General features: G+C 43.2%; 1 protein-coding gene across 14 annotated transcripts in view; it reads right to left on the reverse strand.

Moving 5' to 3' along the window:
• TNC (tenascin C) overlaps positions 1 to 11124 on the reverse strand; it is a 97328-nt gene extending 86204 nt beyond the window's left edge. For 5 of the 14 annotated variants that reach the window (XM_063649859.1, XM_063649858.1, XM_063649856.1 and 2 more), the window contains exon 1: positions 10568 to 10838. The gene's annotated coding sequence lies outside the window, so the exon portion shown is untranslated. Of the gene's footprint in view, positions 1 to 10567 lie in introns of all 14 variants that reach the window. The other 9 variants (XM_063649851.1, XM_063649848.1, XM_063649850.1 and 6 more) reach the window with 4 other exon arrangements.
• Between the last annotated feature and the right edge of the window lie 396 nt (positions 11125 to 11520).

The raw sequence follows: 11520 nt of genomic DNA on the forward strand, positions 1-11520 counted from the left end.
GTTATTCAATAAATGACAGCTTCTATTATGAAACTAAATACAGATTGAATTGAACAATAAGGAAACTAACATTTTGTTGAGTGCCTATTATATACATTTTTATGCCAAATGTTACACTAAATGCTTTTTATTCATGCTATCATTTATCTTGTCATTTATCATGACAACCTGGTGAGTTAGGTATTATTATGCTTATTTGAAAATTAATTTGAGACTCAGGGAGTTTCCATGACTGGCTTAAGAGGCAGAGCCAGCTTTTGAATCCTGATTTATTTGTGTTTCTAAAATGTATGCTTTCAACTACATTGAGCTACACTGGGCTGACTCCTAAAGGAATTTTCTTAGTTCAGATAAGGTAAAAACTTAAATTTTTACTGCTCCATAAAGAAAGAGATCAGCATTCAAGTGGATACCTTCACTTTCCATTTCCTAGACCTTCAGCAGCTCTTTGGTGGCTGTGCACATGTAAGCACCAAAATATTTGACCTCTGTTTTTCTCCCAGAACCTCTGGCTGGATCTCAAGTTTTATGTACTTCCTTTTTGGAGAATACTTAAGCCAGGGTGTACTGTTTGCAAACACTTATTAGCCTTGGGTAGATATTGGCGAGTTTCCGTTGGCATCAAATGGGCTTCCAGAATCTGCTGAGGCCTGGCTGTGCTCATTGATTGTCTTTGCCAAAAAGAGCTGCTAATTAGGATGACATCCTGCTTGTCTCTACCTCTAGAGCTAGGTTTTCCTTCCTGGGCATGCCTATTTTGTCCCAAGCAGTATGTTTGGATTTTTACTGCAGATCTAGATGAACAAGAGCAAATTTGCAGTCCCTTTAAAATCTATGGAGCCTCGTATTCCAGTGAAGAATTTCCCAGACTACGTTGCAAGATGTTTTTAGGTAGATGTCCTATGGTCAGGTATGTTTGGAGATACTGGGCTAATGAAAGTTGAACAGATTAATTACAGCAAGATATCTCAGATGATGCACTCTACTTCCCTGAACCGTCCATTGGCTTCTAACCACACTCAGAATGAAATTCAAACTCCTAGCCATTGCCTACAGAGCTCCTTCTCTCATTTCATTCAGATGTCTGCACAATGGCACATTCACCTCTCACCCCATCTAAAAGAGCACTCCTCTCACCACCAGTCATTGTTTATCCCCTTACCTTGTTTTGTCTTTCTTCTTAGCAAATATCACTACCTGAAATTGTGCTATAAGTTTATGTGATTCCTTTTTATTGTCTGCCTTCCCTCTGCTATGGTCTGAATGTTTGTGTTCCCTCAAAATCCACACATTGGAACATAATTACCAGTGTGATAATATTAGTTGGCAGAGTCTTTTGGAGGTACTTAGATCATGAGGGTAGAGCCTTCATAAATAGAATTTGTGCCCTTATTAAAAGAGACCCCAGAGAGCTGCCTTATGTCTTCTGCCATGTGAGGACATATAAGGTGCCATCTTGATCTTGGACTTCCCAGCCTCCAGAACTGTGAGAAAGTAATTTCTGTTGTTTGTAAGTCACTCAGTTTATGGTATTTTGTTGTAGCGGCTTGTACAAACTAAGATATGCCACCATAATGTAAACACCATGAATAAAAGGATCTTGACTGTATTTCTTTCTACTGTATCACCAGCCCTAAAACTATGTATTGAATGGATATATGAGCTGTGTATTTCCAAGAACAGAAGAGTACCAAGTGTTCCCCAAACTCATTTGGCCACAAAACCCTTTTTTAGGTGATTCCCATGAGAATGCTTTTCCACATGACCCACTTTTGGGAACTGCTTCTCTAGTGGGATCTTATCATCAAGAACTATTTGATCAACAAGTAACAAAACAATGACAACAACAAAACATTTATATTGAATGCCAGTTTCTATGCTAAGCAATGTTCATGAACTACATCATTTAATCATCACAATAAACTTTTAAACTAGGTGCTACTACTTTGCTTTTAATATGAATAAGAAGAAATTAGCTTAAAGAAGCTCAGTAACTGGCCAAGATCACATAGCAAGCAAATACCTCTCGAACCCAGAGGATTCTGATGCCAAAGTCATACTCTTAACCATTATTCATTTCTTCTCGTGGGCTGTGAGCTTCTCCATGTCCTAAGATAGAGAGCTCTTTGTCTCCATCTCACCCTTGAGCCTGTTCTTTCCTCCTATTAGTTGTTGACTAATCTTTGTTATAACCTCCAGATTTTCAGCTATCTCTTGTGACTCAGCCTCAAATCCCCAGACAGGACTCCTCTGTCCTTGGTACTGGTTTTTCCAAATCCAAAGCAATTTGTGTTTTTATCCTGAAGGCCACCTCTGAAAGCAAACACATTCCTTGAGGTCTGTGTCCTGAGACAGTTTCCTGTCCTAGGGCTGGGATGATTTCCTCCTATCACATGTTGTGTCATCACACTGCATACTTGCAAGCCAGTGGGTGAAGCGTGAAAACAACTTCAAGCTCTGGGCTTTCTGAGCAAACTGCTAAGGAAGAGGATGTCCAAATCTGGGACACAGCAAGGACTCCTATTAATTGCTAAAGATTAACTTTATTCCAGTTGTGCTAGGTTTCAGATAAGCCAGATACAATTTTTTCTTTTAGGAACTATATTGTCGAGAGGGGCAGACAGGCCATTCCAGGAAGATAAAGGAGATGATAGATTTAAAAAAAGAAACATAGGTAGAATGAGATGACAGTAAAGGGGCATCTAATTTACCTGGAGGAAGTGGTGCCTGAACTGAATTTTGAGAGAAAAATATGAATAGGTGAAAAACATAAAAAAGGATATTCTAGGCACGAGGGAATGGCATTTACAAGGACATAAACAGAATAAAAGGGTTGATGTGAACAGTATGAATTACAGCTGAAGTACAGGATCTGTTTAGAGACCAGAAGCAAGATCATGGAGAATTTTGAATGTCAGAATATCTGAATTTTTTTGCAGGCAGAAGAGAAGTATTTGGAAATCTTGAGGCCTAGGAATGTTAACCTCTATGTCTCAGGTTGAAGAAGGGGAAGGCTGGGTTGCTGGGGGCCAGTGGGAAAGCTGTTGCAGTGGCCCATCTGTGAGATGCTAAGACCTGAACTACAGGGGTAATGGAGGTGGGGCAGGGGGTGGTGATGGAGAAAGTGGGGAGGCAGTGAACAGATTTGCATGTCAAGGCAGTAGAGACTACAACATTTTGTGTGTGGGGATAGTAAAGAAAAAAGAATTAATCGAAGATGTTACTATTCATTATATCTGCTGAGAGGAATAGATTGAGGGGGGACAATGGATGAGTTTTAGTTTTGGTCACATTGACTGTCTTGCTTTAGAATAAAATACATTTGGAATCATTGCCATGAAAGGCCCCTCCCTGGGGTGAAATTCAGGAGAAATTATGGCTAACCAATGAGTTAAAACAACTAATCAAAACACTTGGCTCCACTATATACATGGGAGGATGTTAAATAAAAACTAGTCCACTTCAGTGGCTGCCAGAATTTTTTTTTTTTTTTTTTGAGACAGAGTCTTGCTGTGTTGCCCAGGCTGGAGTGCAGTGGCATGATCTCAGCTCACTGCAACCTCCGCCTCCTGGGTTCACGCCAGTCTCCTGCCTCAGCCTCCTGAGTAGCTGGGATTACAGGCGCCTGCCACCACGCCCAGCTAATTTTTTGTATTTTTAGTAGAGATGGGGTTTCACCATGGTCTCGATAAATTTTTTTATTACTCATCAGTGAGAGTACAGAAGGGTTGAGTGAACTTGTCATTGATAAGAGGTTGCCAGAAATTGGTGACACTGGAGTGCTGGAGGCTGTGGCAGGCAGACTCTAAGGTGGCCCCATTGATAGTGCCTCCCGGCATTCTCATACATGTGCAATTACCTCCCCTTGAGTGTGGGATGGCCCAGCGACTTTCTTGTAACAAACAGAATATGACTAAGGTGATGGAATATCCCTTCCATGATTAGATTACACAGGATTGTGATGTGCCTCTTGCTTATAGACTCTCTCTCTTTTTTTTTTTTGAGATGGAATCTCGCTCTTGTTGCCCAGGCTGGAGTGCAATGGCTCAATCTTGGCTCACTGAAACCTACGACTCCCAAGTTCAAGTGATTCTCCTGCTTCAGCCTCCCGAGTAGCTGGGATTACAGGTGCCCACCACCATGCCAGGCTAATTTTTTTGTATTTTTAGTAGAGATGGGGTTTCAGCATATTGGCCAGGCTGGTCTTGAACTCCTGACCTCAAGTGATCCGCCTGCCTCGGCCTCCCAAAGTGCTGGGGTTAACAGGTGTGAGCCACTGTGTCCGGCAACTCTTTTTCTCATTGGCTTTGTTAATGTAAATGGCCTTGTTGGAGAAGCCCATGTGGCAAGGAACTGAGGGTAGCCTTGGACCAACAGCTTTCAAGGAACTGAGGCCCTCAGTTCAATATCTCTCAAGAAATGGAGTCCAGCCAACAACCACATCAATGAGCTTGGAAGCTAATCATCCCCCAGTTCAGCCTTTAGATGAGACATCAACCCTGTCCAACACAGACAATAACCTCATGAGAGACCATGAGGCAGAAAATCCAACTAAGCTGTGCTTAGACCTCTAGAAACCATGAGATAATAAATGAGTGTTGATTTAAAGTAATTTGGTATGCAGTAATAGATAATGAATAGGGAGATACTAGTCATCCTTGGCTCGGTCCATGTGAGTTAAGGCTGTTGAGAGAATAAGACTCTGTTCATTTTTCTTTTCTAAAAGAATGTCTTAATTCTGAAACTTTTAAGATTGTCCCTGCCTTCCAAGAGCAAGAGTCAGAAGACCTAGGATTCCAACCTGACCCTGTTGCCAACTGGCGGAAGATCTTAGAAAGATCTTTCCCTTCTCTATGTCTCAGTTTCACCCTCTTTAAAATGAGGTATGCTAACCTAGGCCAGCAATTTACAAAAACATTCTGTTTTTTCCGCACAGAGCCCTTTCATCAAATAAAATTTCATGAGGAGGCTCAGTGTACAAAACAGATAAGTGGAGGGGCTTTCATTGAAATAAGGTTGAGGGGAATCCCCTGCTTGGCCTCCCTGTCTCTCCACAGCAGCCCCCAAATCTCCTCTGAGGTTCTTTTTAAAATCCAGTCTGCAAGATTCTGGCTTAGAGGCTGTCTGTAAGCCCTTCCAGTTTGAAAATTCTGTACTCCCTAAGGAGATTTAAGAAAATAGTAATCTACCTAGAAGTTAAAGCATTCCTCTGCAATATCTGTGCATCGACCTTCACAAGACCATCCCATAGTCCTGGGCGTCTCCTCTGGGGACTGTGCTAATGGTGCATCTGCCCATGGTGGGTCTGTTTTTGGGGAAAATGAACTCCAGCAGACAAAGCTCCTGCCTCCCTAACGTTCTTGATCTCAGTGGTGTACAGTCCAGTGTGGCAGGGAAGGCAATCATAGGGGTAATTATGACACACACAGTGGGGGACGTGCAGAGCTCAGTGGGAACCTGGAGCAGGGGGATTCCAAGCAGCCTGCAGGGCACTCATGGCTTCCCTTGGGCAGCACTTGCTTATGTGTGTCTATGCTTCAGGTCTCAGGCTGGTTGCAGGGATGTGATATGGATCGGGCTTTGCCCTCATGTAGCTTAAAGTCTAGTAGAGAAAATGTATTATATTATAGGTCACATGCTAATCATTTAATTACAGTGTTTTTCAAGAGGTGAAGCCTGAAGGAGCAAGCTGGAGATAGCAAAATTAACCAGTCTGTCACAGAACACCAGCGCCAAAAAGACAAGCTTTTGTGTCTTTCTTAGCTTTGCTGTGTCTAGCCCTCTCTCTTGTCAGAAGATGAATAGAATTAGGGTGCTGAGCATGACTTCCTTACTGAAATGGTTATAACTAGCCTCTCAGGACTGGGAACTGGGTTTGATTTTTAACTCCACTGAGTACTTTCTGCATGGTATTGGGTAAGCTACTTAAACATTTTCAGCCTTACATTGTGCATATTTGAATAGGGTGGGTGATAAGACTTACTAGAATCTATGGTTGACTAAATGGCACGATGCCTATAGAGTCCTCAGTAAATATTAGCTATTATGATTATCCCCTAGGATTCTCCTAGGAGAACATTTCAGACACATTCTTGTCGAAGTTAGCAGCAGCCAGCTTTAGGGTTAGAGGTGAACAATGGTCAATTCTGAAGCAAAGCTATCTATGTTCAGAGCTCATGATATATCTCTGGCTCTTGGTGTAGGGTATTTGGGGAGGGTTAAAGGACCAAACAAAGCTGTTTGAGTTACCATGGCTAGATCATGAAGGACCTATGAACTTCAGGAAATTTCCAAATTCTGAGACAATGTGGAATGAAATATATATTTTTAAAATCTCCATTCACAGATAGACTAAAAATGCACATGGAAGGGATTTTCCATTCATGATCTGCTTTTGACATGGGCGTTTTGCTTTTATTCTATGATGAAGGGTCAAAAAGAGCAATGATAGTGATAGAGTTGTTTCTAAAGTGGAGGAGAAGCTGGAAATGTGAGAGGAGGTGGAGGGAAAGGAGTTTAGGCTTAAGGGCATAACTGAAAAAAGTCTGGCCACCAGGATTAGAATCAGGTTGGTATGCAGACTTTTCTCATTTACAGAGAAGTCACAAAGCATGTATAGCCCCCGAAGGTAGGTAAGTTCACCATCTCTGTCTTTTACATTGAATAAAATTATGGCCTGGGGTTTGTGGGAGGCTGGTCACATCACACTTTGAGGGGGGTTTTCCTCCTTGGAAGGGAGCCTTCATCTAATGTTTCCCACATGTTGAAGGTGTTCAAACTGGCCCAGGATAAGATTCAAGGGGATTCCCTACAATCTTCTCAGAGTGAGAGGTATTTGAATCACAATCTTCCTCTCTGAGGCTTCTGCTGAATTTGTGGCTCAATTTGTGACTCGGAGCCTACAACCATTTCCAAATTGTCCTGGGATTCATGGCCCCAAGGCCGATTTCACTTTACCTACCAATCAGCCCTTTTAAAACCACATGTTTGGCTCACCTGTGTGCCTACTTTTCTGAGATGAAAATCAGCAGGAGTGACCTGACTGCTACCTCTAGTTTCATTCTTCTCTCTTCCAGGGCTGAAATTTGAACTTTCCTGTTTCCAGGCAGCGAGTTGCACCACTGAGAGCTGACCTTTGCTGAGAACCATGAAAAATGATACATGCAGGGCTATTCTGTAAAATCAATAGGCACCAATGCCAGCTGGGGGCTTCTCAACCATCTTGATCATTCACTGAAAGACACCATTTAAGGTTCTAAACTTGGTCAGCACAGCCTGACTTCAGAAGGCAATATAGCACAGCAGAAAGAACAGTGGGGTATTAGTTAGAAAGCTTGGGTCAAAGCCAGCTCTGCCCCTCAATTACGGAAAGACCTCAGATGAGTCACCTAACTTCCTTGAGTGTCAATTTCTTTAAAATTGAGCTAGCAATTTATGATTTGTAGTGTTAGAGTGAGAATGAGATGAGAAACCATTGGCAAACCCTCCTATTACATATGTGACACATAGCCCTCACTATTAACTTTGTGTTTGTGTGTTTTACCATCACAAAAGGACATATATTTTGAGCCAACTAAACATTTGCAACCTACTTTTTACGTTTCAAACTGAAGTGGCTTCAGCATGAAGGGGGTTGCGCTTTGGTCCAGTGGATATTTTTTCTTGTAATAAAGCACAGCTAGGTGTCTATAGAAATGTAGAGAGAGAGAAGAGAATATGTGCTCTTAATTTATTGTTAGCATTAGAAAGGGTAGGATTAAGGGTGATATGTTTTTCATTCTGTCAGCTTGAATTCTCTTTCCAAATTCCATTCTGGTTATATGATCAGGCTACTGCTGTATTTATGGGTGGCCACAGTCTGCCTGGAGGGGCGTATTTAGTCAGAAAGGAAGTGTTTTCCTTCTAAAGGCAGGCAAGAAGCAGAGAAGCATTCAGAAGGAACACGGCAGAATGTACCTCTGACTTGGTGATCATGGGGACCTGGGTGTGACACCTGGCTCTGTCACTCCGAGTTCTAGGACCTTGGTAAATTATTCAGTCTCCCTGTTCTTGAAGCCATCTCTTTATCCAACAAATATAGTCCATACCTCAGAGACATGCTGTGGATGATCCCACAAAGGTCTACAGTTTTGAAAGTAGGCTCATCATATATTTTGGCTATCATTGTCATTAGAATTAATTAAAATAGCCTTTGTTAAACCTTTTAAATTTCTCATACATATTCCTGTCTATTGCACTATTTGTGGAATTGCTCTTACTTCTGTTACAGATGGTGACTCAGAGGGGCAAAAATCCTTGTTGAAGGGCAGAATGGCAACCAGAATGCACACAGCCTGGTTTCATGATTTGTAACTGTGTTTGTTGTCATTGAAGATTTCGTGGCCATGTCCCTTAGGCTAAGATCAAAGGTATAAGTTTTAGACCTTGTGACCCCACTTCAACCAAAGCAGCCCTGCATTTACCTGTCATATACTGGGGTTTTGCCATAAATTCATGTAATGAATATTTTCATCATTAAAAATAAGTTTAAAAATCATGATCTTAGAACATCAATCTTGGACAGTCCTTGTAAAATGATAAACAGAGAAACTAAGAAAAGTTTCCATTTATTGAAACCTTAATATGTGGCAGGTACTATGCCAAGAGTTTGCCATATATTATGTCATTTGAATGTTGCAAGAGCCCTGTGAGACATAGTTTGTCATCTCCATTATATGAATGACAAAGCTGAAGGCTGAAAGGTTAGTCACTTCTTAGAGCAGGGAAGGTGGAGGTTAGTGGGAGATAAAATAGAGAAGCTAGGTTTTTAAAACAAAGCATAGAGGAAAAAAATATTTAATGACTGTAGAGCTTGGCAACATCCCTTTCAATCCTTGTCCAATTTACGCTGTTTGAGCAAACCAGAGAATACTCATATTGTGCACCTTTTTCTTCTCCACAAAGCAATCACCTTCCTGAAATGCAAGGGCCAAAGCACGCTAACTTACATCTCCTGCAAATGACTTGCAGGTGCGCAATGCCAGAAACTCTTCACTGGGTTATCTAGGACTGAATAAATCTTCTTCAGTCCTGAATTGGGCTTGCCTGGCTGGGGTGGGTAGTAGTTTTCCTTTCTAAAACACATATGGGAAAGCTCTGTAAAAATGGGGGAAAACGTCTACAAAAACATGAAAAAGAGGTATTCATTCTTCAAGTGGGGCTCCCTGTCCTGCTCTCCCTCCGGACAGAAAGCTTTTCCAAAGAGTTTCCAACAGCATTGTACTTCATAGCTGTCAGCTTTAGAATCTGCAGATGCCTAAACTCTAAACCTCCTGGCATTCTGGAATCAGAATTTGACATTAACATCCAGCCCCAGGCTGCTACCTTTTCTCCAACCTGTGCCAACAGAACCCCCTGCTTGTAAAATACAGCCAAGTCTCAGACCTGCCAGCCTAGTGAGACACCCTCAGACTCGGTGAGATAAAAAGTGGGGGCTGGGGGCGGGCTGAGGAACAACACACAAGAAACGATCCAAGACTGGCTAAGTGCCTCTTTTAACTTCCAGAGTGATGGCAGTTTTTGGCAATGACAATGATTATCCAAACTTCCAGTTATTAAGCAGTCATTGCTGATCTTTCTATACCTCATTTTCTCCTCAAAACGACAGCAGACGCTATTGTCCCCATTTTAGAGATGTGAAAACTGAGGATTAAGGAAGTGATGTATCTTTCTCAGGGTCATATGTATGGTGGTGGGGAGAATACCAAACACCTCTGGCTTCAAACCTAAGCTCTTATTCCTCTTACAACACTGATGGGTGAGAAGAACCCCTGTGTTCTTTCCAAAGTACGCCAGGGGCGGCAGGGTTCCCATACCTGGGGGATGTTGTTGCTCAGATCTTTCTGTGATGAGAGGTAAGGAGGAGGAGGTGATTCTAGAGACACGTGGAACACTGCTGGCTCTAGGCACCGGAATAAAGCTGTTCTCCACCACTCTCTAGCCGCCTGTCAGTTATTCATCTGGCCCAGGAGCCACCTCCTCTCTTCTGTCCCCCAGCTCTCATCTCCAGGGTGAATATTTTGAGGACCAAATGAGGGAATGGGTACAAAACTCTTTGTAAACTTTATGTAAGTGCTGTTTAGATATAAACTTTTGTATTCTCCCTGCACTCCTCTATCAAACTCCCTCTAACCCATCCCAGGGGCAGGCTATGAGCAAACTCTACCATAAAACTCTACTTCCCTAACCCTCAAAATAAAATATATATACAGGTGAATCAGCCAGACTAGAAGTAGGAGGGCAGTTTAAGAGAAAATTCTTACTTTTCCTCTGCAGAACAGCAGAAGATAACAACTTTACGAAAAGTTCCTTTCGACTATTCATAAAGTTAAAACAAACAAAATTACAAGACCAGAAAAGTCAAGGTGCATCTGATCATAACCAATACACACTCTTTTTTTTTTCCAGCAGCGGAAAAAAAAAACCCATATGTTTTATAATTATAATATAAAACCACAACTCATTTGGTACCAGGAATGCAATCCGTACATCATAAGGACCTCTAGTGATGAGGGAAAAACAGACTTACCTTTCCGATGGGGGAGAGACCTAGATCCTTGAAAGAAGTACCTGGAGTGGGGAGCTGCGGCGGTTCCCACGTGCGCGGTCCCCCGAGTCCCCCAGCCGCGCTGCCTTTGTGCCCACGGAGGCGGGGGCGTGTATCTACGCGCTGGAGAGGCGGGTGACAGTAGGCAGGCTGTGGCCGGTGCAGCCAACTTTGGCAGGCTTATATAGCGAGCTCCTTCCTCTGTAATGGGACGCCTCGCCTCCAGACATCCTTTCCCACTTTTTCAGTTGGCGAATTAAAGGAACAGCCCTCCCAGCGGAACAGGGTTAGCTCATGAAAGACGCGCTCACTCCTGGCTCTCGGCCAGGGAAAGAACCCATTTGCATACAATTTATGGCGAAAGTAGGAATTCCCGCTTCCCCTCCCGCCTGCCCGCCCCCGACCCCGAGTAGCTGTTAGTGAAATGTGATTTTTGCTTTGCTCCCCACACGGGTTTTCTAATTGTGAGACGGATGCCCGGGGAGCAAGAGGGAGTAGGATCCGCAGCCCTGGCTCCGCTCTTGTACTTGGTCAAGCTGGAAATGGGACCAGGGCTCTCCTGGGCTCTGGGCAGCAGCTGCTCAGTGGCACCTCGGAGCGAGTACAGGGACTGAGCCCAGTTCCTGGAAAGAGGAGATAAAGCCCTTCAAAAGCCTGGGGCGTTTCAGGTTTCTCTGAGCCAGCGGAGAGATAACCCAGGATTAGGTCTCAGCAGATGGGGATCGTGCGGGACGCTCACATCAGCCCTGCTTTTCTTATGTGGGAGCCAGCCTTGCCCAGCTGCTGGGAGGCATCTTTGTTCCAGCCCCAGTGTCCTACAGGGCAGTAGCTTTTTGACATTGTTCATGCCCTGTGCCTGGTGTGGTCTTCTCAGCTAGGTCTCCAGGGGGAAGGGTTTCTGAGGTTTTCTCTTAGTGCTGAAAGGCGTCCCCCAC

The sequence above is a fragment of the Pongo pygmaeus genome, chromosome 13 (genome assembly GCF_028885625.2).
Source record: "Pongo pygmaeus isolate AG05252 chromosome 13, NHGRI_mPonPyg2-v2.0_pri, whole genome shotgun sequence".
In the NCBI taxonomy this organism is placed as follows: domain Eukaryota; kingdom Metazoa; phylum Chordata; class Mammalia; order Primates; family Hominidae; genus Pongo; species Pongo pygmaeus.